Source organism: Bufo bufo, chromosome 6 (genome assembly GCF_905171765.1).
Source record: "Bufo bufo chromosome 6, aBufBuf1.1, whole genome shotgun sequence".
Classification (NCBI taxonomy): Eukaryota; Metazoa; Chordata; class Amphibia; order Anura; family Bufonidae; genus Bufo; species Bufo bufo.
In genome coordinates, this window is record NC_053394.1 from 380,615,387 (window position 1) to 380,642,781 (window position 27,395).

The window sequence follows — 27,395 nt, forward strand, 5'->3', positions numbered from 1 at the left end:
CTTCCGAAACCTATCCAGCAGCGGGGTCAAGTTCAGGTCCTGAAATTCTCTACTATCAGCCGTAACCTGAATCCCTAAGTATTTGAAGGAGGTAACTATTTGCAAATCCGTCACAGCAGATTCGTCCACCCCTCCTGACCGAGATAAAGGCATTACTACTGACTTTGTCCAATTTATGGTTAGGCCAGACATCCTGCCGAAACTATTAATAATTGCCATTGCTGCTAGAAGAGAAGCACGCCATTGATCTAAAAACAATAGTAGGTCGTCCGCATATAGAGCAACCTTCTCGTCGTCCGCATATAGAGCAACCTTCTCCACCAGGGCCCCGTATCGTAATCCCTGCACACATGCCGCTTTTCGTAGTGCCTCTGCAAGAGCAGGGGCGACAGTGGGCACCCCTGTCTGGTTCCCCTATGCAAGTCAAAGGGTTCCGACAGACACCTATTCACCCTGACTCTGGCCTTGGGCCCAGTATACAGTATTCGCACCCATTTGATGAAATCAGGACTGAACCCCATCACTTGCAAAACCTTCCACAGATAGCGCCATTCCACGCTGTCGAATGCTTTGGCCTCATCCAAGGACGTGACCGCCGCATCCAAGGCGTGGACCTGGGCCGCCTGAATATTCAGGTAAAGTCTCCTAATATTGACTGCAGTGGACATGTTAGGCACGAAGCCCGCTTGATCAGTGTGAAGGAGGTCTGTGATCACTGTATTTAGACGGTTCGCTAGGACTTTCGCTAGTATCTTGACATCTACCTGCAACAGTGAAATAGGTCTATAGGATTCAGGTTCCAAAGCGTCTTTTCCCGGTTTCGGGATCACTACTATGGCCGCTTCAGTCATAGAGGTGGGCAACCTACCTTCTACATGAGCCTCCTTAAGCACCTCTAATAACTCTGGCAACAGTATTGGGCCAAACTGTTTATATATTTCTACCGGCAGGCCATCCCTTCCAGGGGCTTTATTATTGGGTATATCCCTTAGCGCCAGTTCTAATTCTTTAACTGTAATCAGGGCATCCATGAGATCTCTTTGCTCGACTTGTAGGGTAGGGAGCCCCAGCCCGTTCAGGAACCCACCTAACTCACTATCCGACGCATCCATTTTAGTTAAATATAGAGAAGAATAAAAGGGTATGCATAACCTCTAGGTCTTATGACACAGCTATATAAGAGGATGGTTGCTGGGCCCTAGCTACCATGGCTAACATCCTGCCTGCCTTCTCCCCCTCCTCATAGTAGGATTGTTTTTGGAAAAACCGTTTATTTTGGCCGTTCAACAGTAACCTCTCATTCCTCCCATTTTTGCCGGCACTCAGCTGTGGCTCGTTCTATGTAATTCATGTCATAAATGTCAGCTCAACCTCTAAATGTAGTTGCTGCGTCCGAGCTTTTGTTTCGTTTTTCATCTTATTAACCGCCGCTATCAGAATGCCTCTGAGGAAGGTCTTCATGGCATCCCAGACAACTAGTCTGGATACCGTGTGTAAGTTATGTGCAAAGAATTCCTTCAGCTGTTCACCTATGTCCGCCACATCTGCTAGGACATGCAACCAGTACGGGTTGAAGTGCCATAACCGGCCCCCACAAGAGTGGGGCGGTAAAAAGTCAACTATGACTAACATTGGGGTGTGATCTGAGAGTTTCCTCGGCAGGTATTTTATGTCACGGATAAAGTGACCCATCCTGTCATTTCCTAGGATTAAATCAATCCGGGATAAAGTACCGTGTGTCTCAGAGTAACAGGAGTATTTTCGGACTGTGGGGTTTCGTAGTCTCCAAAAGTCTACTAAGGCCGCTTCCCTTAGAAGGCGCCCGAATGGGGTGACTGCACCCGCAACCGCGGCAGCCGTCCTATCTACCCAATCCAAGGCCGGTGTGATCACATTATTAAAATCGCCTAACATTATCACAGGCACATCAGGCAAGTCTACATAGAAGGAGAGAACCTTCCGGATCGTGCACGGCGAATAAGGAGGAGGGATATACACTCCAATTATGACACAGGGGTGGTGGTAAAGTTTACCATACAGACAGACAAAACGTCCATCCTCATCTAATTTTTGTCGGAGGCATTCAAACGCCACATTTTTATGGATAAGAATACTGACACCTCTCGCATAAGAGGAGTAAGTTGCATGGAAGCAGTATCTAGCCCAATTAGGTGTGAGTAGATTAAACTGTTCTTTAAGCAGGTGCGTCTCCTGAAAGAAGCAAATGGACGATCCGTGGGACCTAATGCAATCAAGTACTGCACGTCTCTTAGTCGCATCCTTGATACCTCTTACATTCCAACTAAGAAAATTTATCGCAATAGCCATAGCAGTTGTATGATATTAGTCACCAAGAGACAATTGAGACCCTGGACATAGCGACTAAGGATGCCCACATGATGGACCCCGCCTGGACACCGCAAACCCTGACAGCTCATAATGACAGTGTAGCAACCAATTCCCCCCGCCCCCCAACGAACCAGGAACATTAACAATGTGCGTACCAACTTCTCCGGTGGGTTCCCGCTTGGACACAATAGCCGTACCACGGGAGCAGCAAGCACCTGCCAGCGGGGTCGGCAAGGAGCGGCGAGTTAAATCGCAGACAAAGTGAAAAGTAACTCAGTAATTACCATATTTTTCGCTTTATAAGACGCACCTGTTTATAAGACGCACCTAGGTTTTTGAGGAGGAAAATGAGAAAATAAATATTTTTAACCAAAAGGTGTGCTTTTGGTGGGTTTTGAACTAATGGTGGTCTGTGGATGACACTATTATGGGTGATCTATGGATGACACTTCTATGGAGGGGATCTGTGGATGACGCACTGTTATGAGGGATCTATGGATGACACTTATGTGATTATACCCCCATCATCCTAGAGAATACACTGATGTACTGTAGGTACTGTACATTGGTGTATTCTCAAGGATGAGGGGAGTTATAGTCAGATTAAATAGAAACACTATCCAGGGACTGTTCTGCAATTGGCATGTGTTTATATTAAATATGACTATAACCCCCCTCATCCATAGAAATCCACTCATATACTGCAGCACATGCGTGGATTCCTATGGATGAGGGGGGTTATAGTCATATTTAATATAAACACATGACAATTACAGAACAGTCCCTGGACAGTGCTTATATTAAATATGACTATAACCCCCCTCATCCATAGGAATCCACTCATATACTGCAGTATCTGGGTGGATACCTATGGATGAGGGGGGAAGGGGGGGGGGTTCTAGTCATATATGACACATTTGCAGTAATTTTTATATTGCCCTGAGCTCCACTCACCCGGGAACTGGGTACACAAAACCGCTGTACCCAGCAGGAGCAGAGCTGGTACAGCAGGAAATTGGAAGGAAGCTGATGGAGGTGCGCTCACCACTAATCAGCAGGACTAAAGAAGTGCGGGCTGACGGCAGCAGAGCACATTCATTGAAGCCCAACGGTTTACTGTAATATCTCTTCAACTTCATTCCCCTTCTCCTGGTACGGAGATTTCAGAGACTTCCACTTCTGTTCTACCTCTTGAATCAGTAACTCTGGGCTTGTCTCCTCCCTTTTGACAATGTCCGCTTCTTGTATGAATTCAGGAAGGAAGCTTAGGACTTGCAGCTGGCTGCACAGCATCTTCTGCTTTCTGCGTCGCTCCATGGAATAATCCACCAGGACTTTGGCTGGGATCTCGCCATCACCTTCTTCTTTACACCGCACGTCCAGACAAGTAGTTCGGGAGCAGGAAGCAGTGACAGGATGGCGGAGGGCTTTTGGATTCCCTCTCGAACCGCCCTTGTCTGGACGTGCGGCGTAAAGAAGAAGGTGATGGCGAGATCCCAGCCAGTCCTGGTGGATAATTCCATGGAGCGACGCAGAAAGCAGAAGATGCTGTGCAGCCAGCTGCAAGTCCTGCACTTCTTTCCTGAATTCATACAAGAAGCGGACATTGTCAAAAGGGAGGAGACAAGTCCAGAGTTACTGATTGAAGAGGTAAAACAGAAGTGGAAGTCTCTGAAATCTCCGTACCAGGAGAAAATTCTGTTCAGTTTACTATAATAGCGGGCGGGCTGGCAGCAGCGGAGCACAATAAGTGAAGCCGCCAGCCCGACAATCCCTGGTGCAGTCTTGTTAAGGAAGCGCGGGCTAGCGGCAGAAGCCTTTAGTGAAGCCGCCAGCCCGCCCAACAGTTTAATGGCAGGCTCAGGAGTTGTTAGTGAGAGCTCCTGAGCCACCTAATTTTAGTTCTATTCGTTTTATAAGACGCAGTGACTTTTCCCCTCCACTTTGGAGGGGGAAAAAGTGCGTCTTATAAAACGAAAAATACGGTAACAACTATAGAACTCTTAATAAAGGTAGATTCCTACCCTCAGAGATAACAGTATAGGAGGCTCACTTACAGACAATTTAAGCTCTCCTGCAACTCTCGGCTATAGATAATGAAAGCACATCACTAGATCCCTATTGACTACTGCTGCCCGAATAAAAAGGAAATATATAGGCAGCTCACAAAGTAACATAGCAGGATCCATAGACTGAATGTAACAGCAAGTAAATACAGAATCATAAAGAGATTAACACACAGGCATTAGAGAAGTGAACCCCCTGCACTTTAAATAACTACGTTACGTGCGCACTACTGCAGGCGACAGTCACGAATCATCCCGTCTTCCATCTTCCCGCAGCTGCTGTTCGTGCCTGTCCAACCATTTCATGGCTTCTTTAGAATCCTCAAAAAACATAGTGGATGCCATCGTTGCCACACAAAGTTTTGCAGGGAAGATCATTGAATAGCTGACGTTGAGGGTCCTCAGTCGCCTTTTTACATCAAGGAACTTCGCTCTCCGTTTCTGGACTTCAATGGAATAATCAGGGAACAGTGACACTCTGTGGCCATTAATAGATATGTCAGGCAGCTCTCTGGCCCTCCGGAAAATAATGTCCCTGTCTTTGTAATGGAGGATCTTCATAATCACCAGTCTAGGGGGTGCACCCGGTGGCAATAGGCAAGTAGGCACCCTGCGGGCGCGTTGCACAGCAAACAGGTGTCAGAGTGGTTGACCCGAACAAATTTTTCAGCCAGGATTCAAAGAACTCTGTGGGGTTAGTACCTTCTACTTTTTCCGGGACGCCCACTAGACGAACATTGTTTCGGCGTGACAGATTCTCTAAATCGTCCAGTTTAGCTGCTAGCATGTCCATTCGTCTGGTGCAATCAGCAACATCACGTTTAAGAGGATGGACAGACTCCTCCACAACGCCCATAAGATTTTCCAGTCGGTCGTGCGGTCCGCTAGTTTTCGCAGGTCCTGGCGGACGATAGCTACGTCTTCTTTAATGGCTCCCACTTGAACAGTAAGACCATGTAGTGATTTACCACATTTAGTGATAGCATGCAGGACATCTTTAAGTGTTGGTTCAGCCACTGTATTATCTGTGTCAGTGAGCTGTGCTGAGGGATCGTTGGCTTGTGCAGCTTCAGGGACAGCAGAGCCTCCTTCTGGCCGTGCAGCAGATTCCCCTTCCCCCTCCTCCTCAGCAACATGATCGGCAGCAGCTCCCTGGGAGGACAGATGTCTTTCTCTTGCCCCTTTAGAGGTGAGTTGGGCAGCAGGTCGGGCAAACTTTCCCAGTTTGGCTTGTCTCCCTATGCAGTTCAGCCGAGCGGTCTGCGCTGCCGGCGCCATCTTGGAGCTCGCGGTCGGCCGCTCTCCCCTCTCTCTTCTTAGTCATTTTTGCCGCTTTCACGCCACTATCGAGTCACGGGCGGCACTGGAGGGAGGTAGGTCGGCACTGGACACACTTTGGGCACTTTTTGAGGAATGTCAGCGGGATCAGCCAGGATAATATGCCGAGTGCAGGCCGGAGCCGAGCAGACACACGTCCTGTTACATGCCCGGTTACGCCACGCCCCCGGCCCCCATCTTTAGCAACTTCCCTGCAACCTCCACCCAATCAGTCATTTTAAATACATATAAATAAAACATTTCCTAGCGCTGGACAAGAGGCGTTGAATGTCCCCTTAGTTCCCCACACCATAGTTATCTCCCCTAAGAGTCCCTTTCAAAGTAGAATTCCCGTTTTGTGCCATCAGGAGAATGCCCCCTTGATGTCTCCAAACAGTAGTTATGCCCACTTAGTGGCCCCACACAGTAGTTATGCCCCCTTAGTGCCCCCACACAATAGTTATGGACCTTACAATAATGCTTCTCCTTGGGTGGCTCCACACAGTAGTTATGCCCCCTTAGTGCTCCCACACAGTAGTTATGCTCCCTTAGTGGCCCCACACAGAAGTTATGCCCCCTTTGTGTCCCCTTCTACAGTAGTACTGTCCCTTAGTGCCCCTTACAGTAGTGAAGCTCCTTATACTGCTTATACTTTGAATAAAATTTATAAAGTAATACCGAGCACATCATGCTCCTCCCAGCAGACGTAATGTGATGACGTCATCTCTCCTGCTGAGATGAGGAGAGCGCACAGGCCGGGGGATTATCTCAGGTCTGTGCGCTCTCCCTCTCAGCCCAGCAGGTACAATGACATCACTGTATCACACCTGCTGCTGGGGAGAGTGCAGGCCGGGGAATGAGACCTGGGCTATAATGGATGACAGATACAGCAGCTGGACTCGGAGGGAGGAGAGTAGAATGGACAGTAGGAAGCACAGTCCTGTCACTCTCAAGTAAACAAACTGGATGGCACGCTCCATAAAATCTTCCTTTTTTTTCGTGAATTAATATTAAGTGCCTGCGATTCATATATAAACACCATCCAATGATAATGAAAATTCTATCATTACAGATGAACTATTTCTTGAAATTAATTTCAGGTGTAATTCTGATCAATCAATCAGAAGAGTCAATTAGGGAATGTTAAATAATATGTGATCCAGTATTACTTGGTATATATGTAAAAGATGTATTATACTGCACACTGACACCATTTATACTGATACAAAAGGGCGATGGAAGGTCCCACCAGATACCAACGGCCATCTGACCAATGATTGCGCATAAAATCTGTCAGATAATCTGTTGGTGTAAATGCACCTTTAGATATGAACACCAGATCTTGATGATGTATTTGCCCAAATGCATTCAGCCAATCACTCAGACAATCATTAACCTCTCAGTGACCAGCCTGTTTGGGCCTTACTGACCAAGCGTTTTTCGTCCTTTTTCCATCGTCGCGTTCCAAGAGCTATAACTTTTTTATTTTTCTTTCTATGGAGTTGTTTGAGGGCTTAATTTTTGCGGGACGACTTGTATTTTTTATTGGTATTATTTTGGAGTAAATGTCGCTATTTGATCGCTTGCTATTACGTTTTTTCGGGGGCAACTAAATTAAGAGTAAATTTGCAATTCTGTCTTTTTTTCTTTTTTTACGGCATTCACCATAGGGGATAATTTGTGATATTTATGTAGTCCGGGTCGTTACGGACGTGGCAATTCCAAACATATGGTGGAGATAGTTTTTTTTGCAATTTTTTTTATTGAAAAGTGTATTTTAAGTGTTAGGGTTAGGGGACTATAACAAACAGCTTTTTGATTGATTTTAAAATGCAATGCATTATCCCTATAGTGCATTGCATTTTAATGTCAATGCTATTCTGACATTGACCAGCAGGCTGCGCCAGAGAGGCGCAGCCTACTGGAAATTACTCAAGGCTGGTCTGGCGCCTACACGAGACCCCAGCAAGCCTTCACACACATTGTCACCCTGCAATCGCATTTACGGGGTGTCGATGGTAGACAGAGGGAGTCCGCTACCTCTGTCAGCACTTTACATGCGGCAGGCGACATTGCCCGCAGCATGTAAAGTGTTAAACAGCCCGGATCGGCACTCCTGCCAGTCCGGGCTGTTAGAGCACGGCCACGGCTCTCATGTGAGAGCTGAGCCGCTGCTCCCTGCTGCACGGGGGACATGTGCAGCACTTTTTTACGACGGCCCAGCCTAAGGCCCCTTAGTGACCACCGTAAAAAGACGTATGGGTGGTCATTAAGGGGTTAATTACCCTATTGATAGCATGTCAAGTAGTGTTGGTGAATTTATTCATGCACATGTGAGAAATACAGATTAATACAGATTTTTAAGAATTTTGAGTAAAATAATGTAAGCCATATATTGTATTGGTATCCGGTTTTCAGCAACTCCCTGGTAATTAGAGCCTATTCTTGTCCTCTCAAAGCCAGTGTGAGCGAGTACTGTCTATCTGGACAACTGACTATTAGCATATCAAAGGTACTGTAGTTGTCAATTATCTAAAGAATGGCTGACAATTGTCCAGTAGGTGGTATATGGCTAGTGGGGCAGGAAAATGCTGGAAAATCCCAACATTCCAGCTGCTTCTATCAGTCTTCAAGAGTTCACTGAAAATTGCTAGAAAACCATAAGGAGCAACCAAAAAGATGTGTCCCAAGCCATATTCTAGACAATGCTAGGACTGGCTGTTAGGAAGGAAGGAAGAAGCAAAGAGGCAGAAGAGAGAAGGAGAAGAGAAAAGAAAAGTGCTACAGAAGAGAAAACCTGGAGGGACCAGAGCAAAGACAGGGACTGGAGAGACATGAGAAGACCTCTGTATAGTAACTGTACTGTAGAGGGATAGGAATTTGTGGTTTAGTTACTAAATGGTTTTGAGAGTAACTTTATTATTAGTAGTAATTATTAGTAATTAGAGTTGAGCGAACACCTGGATGTTCGGGTTCGAGAAGTTCGGCCGAACTTCCCGGAAATGTTCGGGTTCGGGGTCCGAACCCGAACCGAACTTCGTCCCGAACCCGAACCCCATTGAAGTCAATAGGGACCCGAACTTTTGGGCACTAAAAAGGCTGTAAAACAGCCCAGGAAAGAGCTAGAGGGCTGCAAAAGGCAGCAACATCTAGGTAAATCCCCTGCAAACAAATGTGGATAGGGAAATGAATTAAAATAAAAATAAAAAAAATAAAAATGACCCAATATCAATTGGACAGAGGTCCCATAGCAGAGAATCTGGCTTCACGTCAGCAGAGAATCAGTCTCTTCATGCCATAGCAAAGAATCTGGCTTCATGTCAGCAGAGAATCAGTCTCTTCATGCCATAGCAGTGAATCTGGCTTCATGTCACCCACCACTGGAAGAGGCCACTGTCACATATTTAGGCCCCGGCACCCAGACAGAGGAGAGCGGTCCCGTAACAGAGAATCTGGCCTTATGTCAGCGCAGAATCAGTCTTCATGTCATAGCAGAGAATCAGGCTTCACGTCACCCACCACTGGAACAGGCCACTGTCACATATTTAGGCCCCGGCACCCAGACAGAGGAGAGCGGTCCCGTAACAGAGAATCTGGCCTTATGTCAGCGCAGAATCTGTCTTCATGTCATAGCAGAGAATCAGGCTTCACGTCACCCACCACTGGAACAGGCCACTGTCACACATTTAGGCCCAGGCACCCAGGCAGAGGAGAGAGGTCCCGTAACAGAGAATCTGGCCTTATGTCAGCGCAGAATCTGTCTTCATGTCATAGCAGAGAATCAGGCTTCACGTCACCCACCACTGGAACAGGCCACTGTCACATACTTAGACCCCGGCACCCAGACAGAGGAGAGCGGTCCCGTAACAGAGAATCTGGCCTTATGTCAGCGCAGAATCTGTCTTCATGTCATAGCAAAGAATCAGGCTTCACGTCACCCACCACTGGAACAGGCCACTGTCACACATTTAGGCCCAGGCACCCAGGCAGAGGAGATAGGTCCCGTAACAGAGAATCTGGCCTTATGTCAGCGCAGAATCTGTCTTCATGTCATAGCAGAGAATCAGGCTTCACGTCACCCACCACTGGAACAGGCCACTGTCACATATTTAGGCCCCGGCACCCAGACAGAGGAGAGCGGTCCCGTAAAAGAGAATCTGGCCTTATGTCAGCGCAGAATCTGTCTTCATGTCATAGCAGAGAATCAGGCTTCACGTCACCCACCACTGGAACAGGCCACTGTCACACATTTAGGCCCAGGCACCCAGGCAGAGGAGAGAGGTCGCGTAACAGAGAATCTGGCTTCATGTCAGCACAGAATAAGTCTTCATGTCATAGCAGAGAATCAGGCTTCACGTCACCCACCACTGGAACAGGCCACTGTCACACATTTAGGCCCCGTCACCCAGACAGAGGAGAGGTTCATTCAACTTTGGGTTGCCCCGCAATATAATGGTAAAATGAAATTAAAAATAGGATTGAATGAGGAAGTGCCCTGGAGTAGAATAATATATTGTTAAGGGGAGGTAGTTAATATCTAATCTGCACAAGGGATGGACAGGTCCTGTGGGATCCATGCCTGGTTCATTTTTATGAACGTCAGCTTGTCCACATTGGCTGTAGACAGGCGGCTGCGTTTGTCTGTAATGACGCCCCCTGCCGTGCTGAATACACGTTCAGACAAAACGCTGGCCGCCGGGCAGGCCAGCACCTCCAAGGCATAAAAGGCTAGCTCTGGCCACGTGGACAATTTGGAGACCCAGAAGTTGAATGGGGCCGAACCATCAGTCAGTACGTGGAGGGGTGTGCACAGGTACTGTTCCACCATGTTAGTGAAATGTTGCCTCCTGCTAACACGTTCCGTATCAGGTGGTGGTGCAGTTAGTTGTGGCGTGGTGACAAAACTTTTCCACATCTCTGCCATGCTAACCCTGCCCTCAGAGGAGCTGGCCGTGACACAGCTGCGTTGGCGACCTCTTGCTCCTCCTCTGCCTTTGCCTTGGGCTTCCACTGGTTCCCCTGTGACATTTGGGAATGCTCTCAGTAGCGCGTCTACCAATGTGCGCTTGTACTCGCGCATCTTCCTATCACGCTCCAGTGTAGGAAGTAAGGTGGGCACATTGTCTTTGTACCGGGGATCCAGCAGGGTGGCAACCCAGTAGTCCGCACACGTTAAAATGTGGGCAACTCTGCTGTCGTTGCGCAGGCACTGCAGCATGTAGTCGCTCATGTGTGCCAGGCTGCCCAGAGGTAAGGACAAGCTGTCCTCTGTGGGAGGCGTATCGTCATCGTCCTGTGTTTCCCCCCAGCCACGCACCAGTGATGGGCCCGAGCTGCTTTGGGTGCCACCCCGCTGTGAACATGCTTCATCCTCATCCTCCTCCACCTCCTCCTTATCCTCGTCCTCCAGTAATGGGCCCTGTCTGGCCACATTTGTACCTGGCCTCTGGTGTTGCAAAAAACCTCCCTCTGAGTCACTTCGAAGAGACTGGCCTGAAAGTGCTAAAAATGACCCCTCTTCCTCCTCTTCCTCCTGGGCCACCTCCTCTTCCATCATCGCCCTAAGTGTTTTCTCAAGGAGACATAGAAGTGGTATTGTAACGCTGATAACGGCGTCATCGCCACTGGCCATGTTGGTGGAGTACTCGAAACAACGCAACAGGGCACACAGGTCTCGCATGGAAGCCCAGTAATTGGTGGTGAAGTGTGTCTGATCCGCAGTGCGACTGACCCGTGCGTGCTGCAGCTGAAACTCCACTATGGCCTGCTGCTGCTCGCACAGTCTGTCCAGCATATGCAAGGTGGAGTTCCACCTGGTGGGTACGTCGCATATGAGGCGGTGAGCGGGAAGGCCGAAGTTACGCTGTAGCGCAGACAGGCGAGCAGCGGCAGGGTGTGAACGCCGGAAGCGCGAACAGATGGCCCGCACTTTATGCAGCAGCTCTGACATGTCGGGGTAGTTGCGAATGAACTTCTGCACCACCAAATTCAGCACATGCGCCAGGCAAGGGATGTGCGTCAAACCGGCTAGTCCCAGAGCTGCAACGAGATTTCGCCCATTATCGCACACCACCAGGCTGGGCTTGAGGCTCACCGGCAGCAACCACTCGTCGGTCTGTTGTTCTATACCCCGCCACAACTCCTGTGCGGTGTGGGGCCTGTCCCCCAAACATATGAGTTTCAGAATGGCCTGCTGACGTTTACCCCGGGCTGTGCTGAAGTTGGTGGTGAAGGTGTGTGGCTGACTGGATGAGCAGGTGGAAGAAGAGGAGGAGGAAGCTGAGTAGGAGGAGGAGGAGACAGGAGGCAAAGAATGTTGCCCTGCGATCCTTGGCGGCGGAAGGACGTGCGCCAAACGGCTCTCCGCCTGGGGCCCAGCCGCCACTACATTTACCCAGTGTGCAGTTAGGGAGATATAGCGTCCCTGGCCGTGCTTACTGGTCCACGTATCTGTGGTTAGGTGGACCTTGCCACAGATGGCGTTGCGCAGTGCACACTTGATTTTATCGGACACTTGTTTGTGCAGGGAAGGCACGGCTCTCTTGGAGAAGTAGTGGCGGCTGGGAACAACATACTGTGGGACAGCAAGTGACATGAGCTGTTTGAAGCTGTGTGTGTCCACCAGCCTAAATGACAGCATTTCATAGGCCAGTAGTTTAGAAATGCTGGCATTCAGGGCCAGGGATCGAGGGTGGCTAGGTGGGAATTTACGCTTTCTCTCAAATGTTTGTGAGATGGAGAGCTGAACGCTGCCTTGTGACATGGTTGAGATGCTTGGTGACGCAGGTGGTGGTGTTGGTGGTACATCCCATGTTTGCTGGGCGGCAGGTGCCAACGTTCCTCCAGAGGCGGAGGAAGAGGCCGAGGCGGCAGCAGCAGAAGAGGCTGAGGCGGCAGCAGCAGAAGAGGTAGCAGGGGGAGCCTGAGTGACTTCCTTGTTTTTAAGGTGTTTACTCCACTGCAGTTCATGCTTTGCATGCAGGTGCCTGGTCATGCAGGTTGTGCTAAGGTTCAGAACGTTAATGCCTCGCTTCAGGCTCTGATGGCACAGCGTGCAAACCACTCGGGTCTTGTTGTCAGCACATTGTTTGAAGAAGTGCCATGCCAGGGAACTCCTTGAAGCTGCCTTTGGGGTGCTCGGTCCCAGACGGCGGCGGTCAGTAGCAGGCGGAGTCTCTTGGCGGCGGGTGTTCTGATTTTGCCCACTGCTCCCTCTTTTGCTACGCTGTTGGCTCGGTCTCACCACTGCCTCTTCCTCCGAACTGTGAAAGTCAGTGGCACGACCTTCATTCCATGTGGGGTCTAGGACCTCATCGTCCCCTGCATCGTCTTCCACCCAGTCTTGATCCCTGACCTCCTGTTTAGTCTGCACACTGCAGAAAGACGCAGCAGTTGGCACCTGTGTTTCGTCATCATCAGAGACGTGCTGAGGTGGTATTCCCATGTCCTCATCATCAGGAAAAATAAGTGGTTGTGCGTTAGTGCATTCTATCAGACTGCTGCATAACTTGAGGCTCAGACAGTTTCCCTGATATGCATTGGGGTGATGTGACAGACCGATGGGCTTGGTTTGCATGCGCCATCTGTGCGCTTTCTGCAGAAGACTGGGTGGGAGATAATGTGAACGTGCTGGATCCACTGTCGGCCACCCAATTAACTAATGCCTGTACCTGCTCAGGCCTTACCATCCTTAGAACGGCATTGGGCCCCACCGAATATCGCTGTAAATTCTGCTGGCTACTGGGACCTGAGGTAGTTGGTTCACTAGGACGTGTGGCTGTGGCAGAACGGCCACGTCCTCTCCCAGCACCAGAGGGTCCACTAACACCACCACGACCATGTCCACGTCCGCGTCCCTTATTAGATGTTTTCCTCATTGTTCCCGTTCACCACAATTTTGAGAATGGCAAATTTGGGAATGCTTTTTCAACCCAGAACAAAAAGTCTGCAATATTAGGTATTGCTGCGTCCGTAACAACCGGCTCTATAAATATATCACATGAGCCAACCAGTCCAGTGAACACCATAAAAAAAAATTAAATAAAAACTGTCAAAAAAGCCATTTTTGTCACCTTACATCACAAAAAGTTCAACACCAAGCGATCAAAAAGGCGTATGCCCTCCAAAATAAAACCAATCAAACCGTCACCTCATTCTGCAAAAAAATAAGACCCTACCTAAGACAAACGGTCAAAAAAGAAAAAAGCTATGGCTTTCAGACTATAGAGACACTAAAAAATAATTTGTTTTGTTTCAAAAATGCTATTATTGTGTAAAACTTTAATAAATAAGAAAAAGTATTCATATTAGGTATTGCCACGTCTGTAACGATCTGCTCTATAAAAATATCACATGACCTAACCCCCAGGTGAGCGCTGTAAAAATAAATAAATAAAAACTGCCATAATTACCAATTTTTTGGTCACCTTGCCCCAAAAAGTGTAATAATGAATGATCAAAAAATCATATGTACCCAAAAATGGTACCAATAAAAACATTAACTCTTCCTGCAAAAAATGAGCCCCTGCACAAGACAATTGGCAGAAAAAGAAAAAAAAATAAGTCGTTCAGAACATGGAGAAACAAAAAAATAATGTTTTTCCAAAAATGCTTTATTATGTAAAACTGAAACAAACAAACAAACAAACAAAAAAGTAGACATCTTTGATATCATTGCGTCTGTAAGAACCTGCTCTATAAAAATAGCACATGATCTAACCTGTCAAATGAATGTTAAAAAAAATAAAAAATAAGAACGGTGCCAAAACAGCAATTTTTTGGGTTATCTTGCCTCACAAAAAATGTAATATAAATCAATTAAAATTAATATGTACCCCAAAATAGTACCAATAGAACTGGCACCTCATTCCCTAGTTTCCAAAATGGGGTCACTTTTTGTAAGTTTCTATTGTAAGGGCTGCATCAGGGGGGCTTAAAATGGGACATGGCATTTAAAAACCAGTCCAGCAAAATCTGCCTTCCAAAAACCATATGGCGTTCCTTTCCTTCTGCGCCCTGCCGTGTGCCCTTACATTAGTTTACGACCATATGTGGGGTGTTTCTGTAAACTGCAGAATCAGGGTAATAAATATTGAGTTTTGTTTGGCTGTTAACCCTCGATGCGTTAAAGACAAAATTGGATTAAAATAGAAAATCTGCCAAAAAAGTGAATTTTTGAAATTCCTTTAAATCTTGTGGAACACCTAAAGGGTTAACAAAGTTTGTAAAAATCAGTTTTACATTTTGATCTACAGGGTGGGCCATTTATATGGATACACCTTAATAAAATGGTAATGGTTGGTGATATCAACTTCCTGTTTGTGGCACATTAGTATATGTGAGGGGGGAAACTTTTCAATAGGAAGAGGGTCATGTGACACATCAAACTTATTGGAAATTTCACAAGAAAAACAATTCTTTCATGAGTTATTTACAAGTTTCTGACCACTTATAAAATGTGTTTAATGTGCTGCCCATTGTGTTGGATTGTCAATGCAACCCTCTTCTCCCACTCTTCACACACTGATAGCAACACCGCAGGAGAAATGCTAGCACAGGCTTCCAGTATCCGTAGTTTCAGGTGCTGCACATCTCGTATCTTCACAGCATAGACAATTGCCTTCAGATGACCCCAAAGATAAAAGTCTAAGGGGGTCAGATCGGGAGATCTTGGGGGCCATTCAACTGGCCCACAACAACCAATCCACTTTCCAGGAAACTGTTCATCTAGGAATGCTCGGACCTGACACCCATAATGTGGTGGTGCACCATCTTGCTGGAAAAACTCAGGGAACGTGCCAGCTTCAGTGCATAAAGAGGGAAACACATCATCATGTAGCAATTTCGCATATCCAGTGGCCTTGAGGTTTCCATTGATGAAGAATGGCCCCACTATCTTTGTACCCCATATACCACACCATACCATCAATTTTTTTGTTCCAACAGTCTCGGAGGGATCTATCCAATGTGGGTTAGTGTCAGACCAATAGCGGTGGTTTTGTTTGTTAACTTCACCATTCACATAAAAGTTTGCCTCATCACTGAACAAAATCTTCTGCGTAAACTGAGGGTCCTGTTCCAATTTTTGTTTTGCCCATTCTGCAAATTCAGTGCGCCGATCTGGGTCATCCTCGTTGAGATGCTGCAGTAGCTGGAGTTTGTAAGGGTGCCATTTGTGAGTAGCTAATGTCCGCCGAAGGGATGTTCGACTAATGCCACTCTCCAGTGACATGCGTCGAGTGCTACGCTGTGGGCTCTTGCTGAATGAAGCGAGGACAGCCACTGATGTTTCTTCATTAGAGACAGATTTCATGCGTCCACATTTTGGCAAATCCAACACTGAACCAGTTTCACGAAACTTAGCAAGCAGTTTGATAACTGTAGCATGGGAGATGGGTGGTCTCGTAGGGTGTCTTGCATTGAAATCTGCTGCAATGACCCAGTTACTGCGTTCACCAGACATCAACACAATTTCTATCCGCTCCTCACGTGTTAACCTCGGCGACATGTCAATGGCTGTAAACAAAGAGAAACTTGTAAATAACTCATGAAAGAATAACGTTATGTTAAAACCAAGCACACCATTGTTTTTCGTGTGAAATTCCCAATAAGTTTGATGTGTCACATGACCCTCTTCCTATTGAAAAAACAAAAGTTGGATTCAAAATGGCCGACTTCAAAATGGCCGCCATGGTCACCACCCATCTTGAAAAGTTTCCCCCCTCACATATACTAATGTGCCACAAACAGGAAGTTAATATCACCAACCATTCCCATTTTATTAAGGTGTATCCATATACATGTCTTGCTGCTCTTCAGATTTCCATCAGAGATTTTAAGCCAAAACCAGGTGAGACTCTAAACACAAAACACAAAACAGGTACAGATTTTCCTCTTTACCTTATGTCTGTGGAGGCTCAAATCCTGGTTTTGGCTCACAATCACTGATGGAAATCACTGACAAAACACTAATGTGTGAATGAGGCTTAAAAAAAAGAATCTTCTGAAGAAGAAGTTGCTTCAAGAAGTTTTGTGTTGTTGTGGCCAATTTCCAACAGTAGGAAACACATCCAGTGACTGAATCCATCCCTTACATACAGATAATGAGAGGACGTGTGTATTTAGTCATGTCTATTACCTGGTGATGTGAGGGGCCGGTGATCCTCCATCATGATGTCCTTGTACAGATCTTTGTGTCCTTCTAAATACTCCCACTCCTCCATGGAGAAATAGACGGTGACATCCTGAAACCTTATAGGAACCTGACAACACAATGATACAATTAAGAAATAAATGGGCGGCACTGTGCTTCAGTCGTGGTCCAGGTGCACGGTCAAAAGGTAGATACCTCGATACTTGCAATAGAAAGACCAGCACTCCGTAATTCCAATAATGAAGAAAAAGCCTTCTTTATTCGTCACCCATGTGTGACGCGCGTTTCGACACTAATCTGTGTCTTTATCAAAGTACAGGTGATAACAGCTCAATTCAACATACAAATGGCACCATTTAAATACAATTCAAATAACCCGCCTCCTAGCCACGTAAGTGATCACATGGTCGGGGGCAGACTAAACCGCCCCCAGCCATGTGACCAGTCACGGGGCCAGAGCGTCATACTGCTACGCAACCAGTCCAAACAAAGCTAAATCTAGCTATGAGTGGAGTACGGTAAGACATGTATCTGGATCCATGTGTTATTATATATCAGAACAATCTATAATCCTTTATACATCAAATTTCAACAATTTATAAGTACCGATACACTGGAATTAAACCGTCTCCTCATCATATAGAAGATCATGTGATCACGGAAGAAAAAATCCCGGTCACATGATTTGTCACATGACATCATATTGTTACGTGACTGATCCAAACAATATTGGATCTCACAGAAGATAGATTGCGATGCAGTATTAAAAGATCCATGCTGTGTTCAAACTGTGTTCAGGGATCTGAGATATCCGTATTTAGTTACGGAACAAAGGTATGCATAAATACAAAGTAACAATCCACAATTATCCGTTCCACACATTGAATCAAATGAAACTACTCAGTGAATATTCCTTATTGAGGCCTTTGGGGGCAAGCGTCTCAAGTCGATGGATCCAATATGCTTCACGCTGGTGGAGCATCTGGATCCGATTTCCTCCACGTCGAGGTAAGGTCACTTCTTCTAAAATTTGAAAACGCAATTGTGAGATGCGGTGATTTTTTTCTTTAAAATGCTGGGGAATAGGTAACAAAGTGTTTTCTTTCCTGATTGTAGACTTATGCTTCACTACCCGGTCCTTCATACGCATTGTCGTCTCTCCAACATAGCACAACCCACAGGGACATTTAAATAAATAAATCACGAAACTGCTGTCACATGTGAAATGACCCCGAATGGGGATTTGTTGTCCTGTCTGTGGGTGTGCTATGTTGGAGCCTTTGATCACATTAGAACAATGGACACAGTTAAGGCAGGGAAATGTTCCCTTCCTAACTGTAGAGAGAGTGAGCTGTCGCTGAAGCATCCTGTCACTTCCTACGTCCGCCCGGACAATCATGTCCCTAATGTTTTTATTACGCTTATAGCACATCATGGGGCGATCCCTAAATTCCTGAATTGTAGGATATGATTTTTGTAAAATATTCCAGTGTTTATAGATGACAGCTTTGACCCGGTCCATCCAAGGATGGTATTTTACAACTAGTGGTATTCTCTGTCCTTTATCTTTCTTTTCTAATGACTCTGTGGGATTTCCTATCTTATCTCGCTGTTCATTTAAATCGTTTTTTTCGGAGTATACGGCTTAAAAGCCATTTTTCAAATGTACCCATGCATGATCCGGTCCCTATTGAAAATGTACAATCACTATTAAATTTGCAGCAGTTTGGTTTAAGGCTTAAGAGCCACTATATGCCTCCGAAGTGACAGGATGCTTCAGCGACAGCTCACTCTCTCTACAGTTAGGAAGGGAACATTTCCCTGCCTTAACTGTGTCCATTGTTCTAATGTGATCAAAGGCTCCAACATAGCACACCCACAGACAGGACAACAAATCCCCATTCGGGGTCATTTCACATGTGACAGCAGTTTCGTGATTTATTTATTTAAATGTCCCTGTGGGTTGTGCTATGTTGGAGAGACGACAATGCGTATGAAGGACCGGGTAGTGAAGCATAAGTCTACAATCAGGAAAGAAAACACTTTGTTACCTATTCCCCAGCATTTTAAAGAAAAAAATCACCACATCTCACAATTGCGTTTTCAAATTTTAGAAGAAGTGACCTTACCTCGACGTGGAGGAAATCGGATCCAGATGCTCCACCAGCGTGAAGCATATTGGATCCATCGACTTGAGACGCTTGCCCCCAAAGGCCTCAATAAGGAATATTCACTGAGTAGTTTCCTCTGATTCAATGTGTGGAACGGATAATTGTGGATTGTTACTTTGTATTTATGCATACCTTTGTTCCGTAACTAAATACTGATATCTCAGATCCCTGAACACAGTTTGAACACAGCATGGATCTTTTAATACTGCATCGCAATCTATCTTCTGTGAGATCCAATATTGTTTGGATCAGTCACGTAACAATATGATGTCATGTGACAAATCATGTGACTGGGATTTTTTCTTCCGTGATCACATGATCTTCTATATGATGAGGAGACGGTTTAATTCCAGTGTATCGGTACTTATAAATTGTTGAAATTTGATGTATAAAGGATTATAGATTGTTCTGATATATAATAACACATGGATCCAGATACATGTCTTACCGTACTCCACTCATAGCTAGATTTAGCTTTGTTTGGACTGGTTGCGTAGCAGTATGACGCTCTGGCCCCGTGACTGGTCACATGGCTGGGGGCGGTTTAGTCTGCCCCCGACCATGTGATCACTTACGTGGCTAGGAGGCGGGTTATTTGAATTGTATTTAAATGGTGCCATTTGTATGTTGAATTGAGCTGTTATCACCTGTACTTTGATAAAGACACAGATTAGTGTCGAAACGCGCGTCACACATGGGTGACGAATAAAGAAAGCTTTTTCTTCATTATTGGAATTACGGAGTGCTGGTCTTTCTATTGCAAACACAATGATACAGTCATCACCCAGATCCCTTCATAGCGTTCTTGTATAATGTCCCAGCATTCCCAGCATTGTCAACTCTCCAGTCAGCAGCTCAATCATCTTGTTGGTGAGTTCTAGGATCTTCTCTCTATTGATTTCCTTATGTATCAGGGGGTGAGGCTCCATGATTGGGCTCAGGGTTCTTCCCCATCCTTCAGACACAGGGGTCTGACAGCGCTCACTAGAGGTCTTCTTCACTACTGTGTAGTCCTGGTTATGGAGAGACACAGTAATAAATATCACTCCATACATCTCCAGAATCCCTCACCTCTCCAGTCATGTACATCTGTTAGTAACATAAATAAGATGATGTAATGTGACATCATCAGAATCTCTCACCTCTCCAGTAAGCCAGAAGAGGATCTCTAGGGTGAGATTTATTATACTGTCTGCCATCTTGTCCCTGTTTATCCTTGTCGGGTCAATCAGGAGAAGGATCTTATATAGAAGGTCTCCCCTGAGCGGATCCTATATTGTAGGAACCTGAATGGAAAGAAAATGACACAATGTAAAATCCTACAAAGTCTCATGTAAAATACAATAACTGGAGATAAGAGGAGACATGGGGGGAGATAAAAAAGTGTAGATGTTGTGTGTGATGGTATCATCTGTGTCACAGTCTAGTATTCCCTTCTTCCCATGTAATAGGACAGCCAATAATCCACAGACCAATAAATCGCTATTATCGCTGGTATCGCCGGTATCGCTGGTATCGCCGGTATCGCTGGTATCGCCAGTATCGCCCTATAAGTCCATACATGAGCCAAAGCTGAATGCTGGAAAACGTTTACTGGAAGCACACAGGCACTCAAACATACCATTCCTTTTATCCCCTTTTCCCATGCAAGGGAGACACCCACAAATAACATACATTTAACCCATAACACAAAGGTTACAACCCACATAACATCCTCCCCTCTTCCTGTGATATAATTATGGTACACAATGGTTAACATAATCATCCCAGGCAGGACAATACACAATGTCCTCTGTCCTGGAGACAACCGAGTTGTAATTCTATTATCTCTTAGGACAAAGGGAAATCGCCAATACACACGGGGAGACAATAGGACAGACATCACTTACTCTAATATACAATGTCCCACCCTTTACAATACACATAGACATTTAACACATCCCAAAATGGCACGAATTAGACCAGGAATTCAAAAGTTAGTAAAAGTCTGTTTGGCCTGGCTGTACTCATGGCTCTTCTGTCCAAAACCGGTTCTACACAGTCTTTTGTCCTGGAGACAATTGAGAAGTGATCCACTTATCTCCCAAGGAAAGAGGCAAGACTCCATTAGCCACATGGTAGCAAAAGACAGCAAAATACATGAACTTATATAACTATGCAGCTATTGCATAAAACCGGTGCATTCAACATGGGACCGTAATAACATGGTAAGAGGCTGGCAAGTAGTCCTCTCCAAGTACTCGTGGCAAACTCAAAAGAGGGGGGTTTGTCACATTGTGTTCTCTCTTTTTATATAGATTGAAACATGTGTGAGGACAAGGCAGTTTCATGATATGTCATAAAATCCAATATATATAAAATACAAAACATAAGTTGATCAACAAGTCATAAAACTGGGAATAAAAAAAAAATTGAATAAAATGAGCGAACTAAAACCCCTGAATGAAGATCACATTAGCCCTTTTACACTACATGTGTCTATTTTATTCTAGATTTTTTTTATTCCCAGTTTTATGACTTGTTGATCAACTTGGATGTTTAGTATTTTCTATATATTGGATTTTATAATCTACATTATTTGTATGTTTTTCTTATTTTTTCTTCTTTTCCTTTAGGAAAAATCTGATTTATTTCCAGGAATTTATCTGAAATTCGAATCAACTTCAATTCATTTCAGTTCAATTCACTAACACTAGTAACACTAGTTACAATCCTACATGATGACCTCTAATCTATAATGACATCACCACAGCATGAACTGACTGCACTCAAGTGACATGTCACTATTCACAGTACAATATCGTCATTATGGATATACTGTAACTGAAAATTACTTTTTGTAGCTAAGTCCTTAAAAACCTGTAAATTGTAGTACTTTATTCAATGCTGATTTATATAGATCTAAAACAAATCTGATTTGTAATCTGTCTCTATCAGCAGAGAATCCTACTGTGTAATTATAGTTTTTTTTTATTATCTTTATTAGTATATCAAAACAAGTTACAGTGAACAAGAAATTGAGTGAACACTCCATATATTTGATAACCTCTTTTTTTTTTTCCCCTATCCCTATTCCCCCAACCCTCCACCCCTCCCCCCCGCCCTGGCCCTGGCCCTGGCCCTGTGATGCGTCCGCCCCCCCTCCCCCCTGCCCCCCCCCCCCCCAGAAAAAGGGGGAGAGACAGGGTGGGAGGGGAGAGAAAGAAAAGAGAGAAAAAAAAAAAAGGTTTATAAATTATTACAGTCAGTCAAATCTTCCAACCGCCCCATATCCTAATCGAGTTCTCATCCCCATCTCTCTGCCTGTACAGAATCTGTTCATAGTTTTTTACCTTGTTAACTAGATTTATCCAGGTGTTTAATTCTGGGGTGTGTCGAGCAAACCAGGTCCGGCTGACCAAAATTCTAGCCAACAACAGTATCCTGCCTAGAAGAATCTTTTGATACTTATGGCTACTTATTGTAGAAAGCTCATTAAGCAAGAACACTTGGGGTTCAAAGGGGATTCGTATTTTAAAGAGGACCTTTCACTTGTAAAAACTATGTGAACTAAGTATGCTGCCATGTAGAGCGGCGCCCGGGGATCTCACTGCACTTACTATTATCCCCGGGCGCCGCTCCGTTCTCCCGTTATGCTCTCCGGTACCTTTGCTCCTTAAGTTATAGTAGGCGGGTCTTCCCTTGTCCTGTGGGCGTCTCCTTCTCCTAGGCTGCAGCGCTGGCCAATCGCAGCGCACAGCTCACAGCCTGGGAGTTTTTTTTCTCCCAGGCTGTGAGCTGTGCGCTGCGATTGGCCAGCGCTACAGCCTAGGAGAAGGAGACGCCCACAGGACAAGGGAAGACCCGCCTACTATAAATTAAAGAGCAAAGGTACCGGAGGGCATAACGGGAGAACGGAGCGGCGCCGGGGGATAATAGTAAGTGCAGTGAGATCCCCGGGCGCCGCTCTACATGGCAGCATACTTAGTTCACATAGTTTTTACAAGTGAAAGGTCCTCTTTAAGTTTATGGATAAGAAAGTTATTTATGTTAATCCAATATTTTCTAAGTTCTGAGCAAGTCCAGATCATATGGAGGTAGTCCGCACCTAGGATATCACATCTAGGGCACTTGGATGTATCTCTTAGCCCACATTTATTTACAAACTAAAAAGACTAGCGTGGTATTAGCAGGAGGTGCTCAAACCCACATGCAGTCGTGCATATACACTGCTCAAAAAAATAAAGGGAACACTTAAACAACACAATGTAACTCCAAGTCAATCACACTTCTGTGAAATCAAACTGTCCACTTAGGAAGTAACACTGAGTGACAATCAATTTAACATGCTGTTGTGCAAATGGGATAGACAACAGGTGGAAATTATAGGCAATTAGCAAGACACCCCCAATAAAGGAGTGGTTCTGCAGGTGGTAACCACAGACCACTTCTCAGTTCCTATGCTTCCTGGCTGATGTTTTGGTCACTTTTGAATGCTGGCGGTGCTTTCACTCTAGTGGTAGCATGAGACGGAGTCTACAACCCACACAAGTGGCTCAGGTAGTGCAGCTTATCCAGGATGGCACATCAATGCGAGCTGTGGCAAGAAGGTTTGCTGTGTCTGTCAGCGTAGTGTCCAGAGCATGGAGGCGCTACCAGGAGACAGGCCAGCACATCAGGAGACGTGGAGGAGGCCGTAGGAGGGCAACAACCCAGCAGCAGGACCGCTACCTCCGACTTTGTGAAAGGAGGAACAGGAGGAGCACTGCCAGAGCCCTGCAAAATGACCTCCAGCAGGCCACAAATGTGCATGTGTCTGCTCAAACGGTCAGAAACAGACTCCTTGAGGGTGATATGAGGGCCCGACGTCCACAGGTGGGGGTTGTGCTTACAGCCCAACACCGTGCAGGACATTTGGCATTTGCCAAAGAACACCAAGATTGGCAAATTCGCCACTGGCGCCCTGTGCTCTTCACAGATGAAAGCAGGTTCACACTGAGCACATGTGACAGATGTGACAGAGTCTGGAGACGCCGTGGAGAACGTTCTGCTGTCTGCAACATCCTCCAGCATGACCGGTTTGGCATTGGGTCAGTAATGGAGTGGGGTGGCATTTCTTTGGAGGGCCTGCCATTAGGTACTGAGATGAGATCCTCAGACCCCTTGTGAGACCATATGCTGGTGCGGATGGCCCTGGGTTCCTCCTAATGCAAGACAATGCTAGACCTCATGTGGCTGGAGTGTGTCAGCAGTTCCTGCAAGAGGAAGGCATTGATGCTATGGACTGGCCCGCCCGTTCCCCAGACCTGAATCCAATTGAGCACATCTGGGACATCATGTCTCGCTCTATCCACCAACGTTACGTTGCACCATAGACTGTCCAGGAGTTGGCAGATGCTTTAGTCCAGGTCTGGGAGGAGATCCCCCAGGAGACCGTCCGCCACCTCATCAGGAGCATGCACAGGCATTGTAAGGAGGTCATACAGGCACGTGGAGGCCACACACACTACTGAGCCTCATTTTGACTTGTTTTAAGGACATTACATCAAAGTTGGATCAGCCTGTAGTGTGTTTTTCCACTTTAATTTTGAGTGTGACTCCAAATCCAGACCTCCATGGGTTAAAAAATTTGATTTCCTTTTTTTATTTTTGTGTGATTTTGTTGTCAACACATTCAACTATGTAAAGAACAAAGTATTTCAGAAAAATATTTAATTAATTCAGGATGTGTTATTTTTGTGTTCCCTTTATTTTTTTGAGCAGTGTATATAGGGGAGCAAATCCTGCACTTGTGGCCCATTGCTAATGGCGATCCCCAGCAAAAATGCATACGGTGGAGGATGCCCGCGGCGAACCACAAGTACCACAATAGACATCCTACACAAGGTAGCAATTGTGTGGATGTCATAATCAATATAACAATATAACAAAATAATAGCAAATACAGGTGCACTCTGCAGTCTTACTAAACCCTCAAACTGATTTTAAAATTCAGAGATTAGTCAACATGTCCTACGGTGTAGAACATGTCTAAGCCCGGGCACCACGCCAAGGTTTCTCAAGTAGTCCGGAACCCACATTTATTTAGCCATGTAGGGGTAACATATAGTCTATGGCAGATATTAAAGTGTACTAGAACATGGTTAAAGTTATGGGATAGTGAGCCTAAATTAGCAAAGATATTCCCCCATCCTTCTAATTGTATATTCGGACAATCCAACTCCCAGGCTCTTTGTCCTGGTGACTGTATGTCACAAAACCGTGCCTTAAGTAATAGTTTATATATATTTGAAATCTTAATTCTTAAAGTTGTCCTCCCTATCCAGTCATTTAGAAAAGATGAACTATCTATATCCAGCATTATTTTATCATCCAGACTAGATAGTGCTGAACGCAGCTGAAAATACCTGAACCAGGAGAGGTTTTCTACATTTTGTGATAACTCTGTGAATGACTTAATCTCTCTATCCTTAACCACTTGTGAGATATAAAAAATCCTATTCTTTTGCCAAAATGTGTCGGCTGCTATACCATCTAACATCTGTAAGTGTACATTGTGCCAAAGAGGCGTGAATATAAGTGAACCCTTTACCTTCAACCATGTGCTAATAGTAGCCCACACTTTCGAAAGTAGTTTTATAATCTCTCTGTAACCCCGCTCTTGGCTACTCAGTAGCCCGGATTCCAAAAGGGTAAATATATTATTATGTGAAGAACTCCCTACTAACCTCCCTAAAAGGGCACTATTTTCCGATTCATAACACATCAGTAGCTGGGCAGCAATAAAATACCCTTTAAAATAGGGGAGATTTAAACCCCCATATTCCAGTGGTTTATATAGATGTTCCAATTTTAACCAAACTCGTTTTCTTTCCCACACTAGATCATTAATTATTCTTTCCATAAGTTTAAAATATTTATCTTCTATCCAGGTAGGTGTGTTCCTGAGGACATACAGGAATTGTGGTAGTATCACCATTTTAACCAATGAAACTCTATCAGCTCTGGATAAGGGAAGTCTCAACCAGATCCCTATTTTTGCTCTAGTTTTCGTTATTAGTGGGTTCAGGTTCAGTTGGGCAAAGTTTTCAACCCTGGGCGATATAGTCAAGCCCAAGTATTGAAAGGTGTCCAGCTGAGTTACAAGAACCTCCTTCTGGGGTAGCGGGTCTATTGGCATCAGACTGGTCTTAGACCAGTTTATAAGAAGGCCGGACGCCTCACCAAATAAATTGACCATTTGAATGATTCTGGGGAGAGTTGTTTCCGTATGGTCTATAAAAAAAAGAACATCATCCGCATATAAAGAGATACGGTCTTGTACTCCTAATGTTCCAAATCCTTTAACCTGATCATCTTGCCTAATGGCCAAGGCTAGGGGCTCAATGTAGATATCAAATAACAATTGGGATAATGGGCATCCCTGGCGCGTACCTCTATTTAGCTCAAAACTAGTGGTCAAGATCCCATTAAGGCTCAGTTTTGCGGTAGGGGATCTATACAATAATTTTTTCTTCCCTGATGGCATGGGCATATTCCAAGATGACAATGCCAGGATTCATTGGGCTCAAATTGTGAAAGAGCGGTTCAGGGAGAATGAGACATCATTTTCACACATGGATTGGCCACCACAGAGTCCAGACCTTAACCCCATTGGGATGTGCCGCAGAAGGCTTTGCGTAGCAGACAGACTCTACCATCATCAATGCAAGATCTTGGTGAAAAATAATGCAACACTGGATGGAAATAAATCTTGTGACATTGCAGAAGCTTATCGAAACAATGCCACAGCGAATGCGTGCCATAATCAAAGCTAAAGGCGGTCCAACGAAATATTAGAGTGTGTGACCTTTTTTTTTTTGGTGGTGACTTATTTTTTGGACAGTCATTGTATTTTCCATAATTTATCCACACTTTGCCTATAAACGGTGTCTGCAGTGAATTGTCACAACTGCGCTGCAAGCACATGTGTGTGTGTCAGGCCCAGATATTGGGAAAAATATCACTGACAACAAATATATATTTTCCATAATTTATCCATATTTGTCTATATTTGTCTATAAACGGTCCCTTATAACATATAACATTTAATATGAAGAAGGCGAGCATTAAGAGACGGGGAAGTGGCCATGATGCTGATGGTTCACGCAGAGGCCGTGGCCCTGGGAGCGGTGAAACTGCGCCTGCTGCCAGAGCACAAGAAAAACAATCATCCAAGATACCTAGCTTCATGTCCCAGTTTGCAGGGCGGCTCAGGACATCACTCTTGAACTCAGCCCAGTGCGAGCAGGTGGTCGGTTGGATTGCAGCAGATAGTGCTTCCAGTCGGTTAAGCACCACCCTGTCTTCCACCAAGTCCAG

At 45.4% G+C, this 27,395-nt stretch overlaps 1 protein-coding gene and 1 long non-coding RNA gene across 2 annotated transcripts in view; one reads left to right on the plus strand and one right to left on the minus strand.

The window, feature by feature from the left end:
- LOC121005743 (oocyte zinc finger protein XlCOF6-like) overlaps positions 1 to 27,395 on the plus strand; it is a 177,776-nt gene that overhangs the window by 57,891 nt on the left and 92,490 nt on the right. The gene's annotated exons all lie outside the window — the stretch shown is intronic.
- The window catches only part of LOC121003625, a 30,579-nt gene continuing 23,210 nt past the window's right edge, over positions 20,027 to 27,395 (minus strand). Inside the window, exons 2-3 of the long non-coding RNA XR_005779566.1 lie at positions 20,198 to 20,341; positions 20,027 to 20,068 (exon numbers count right to left, since the gene is read on the minus strand). This is a non-coding gene — a long non-coding RNA (uncharacterized LOC121003625). The remainder of the gene's footprint in view (positions 20,069 to 20,197; positions 20,342 to 27,395) is intronic.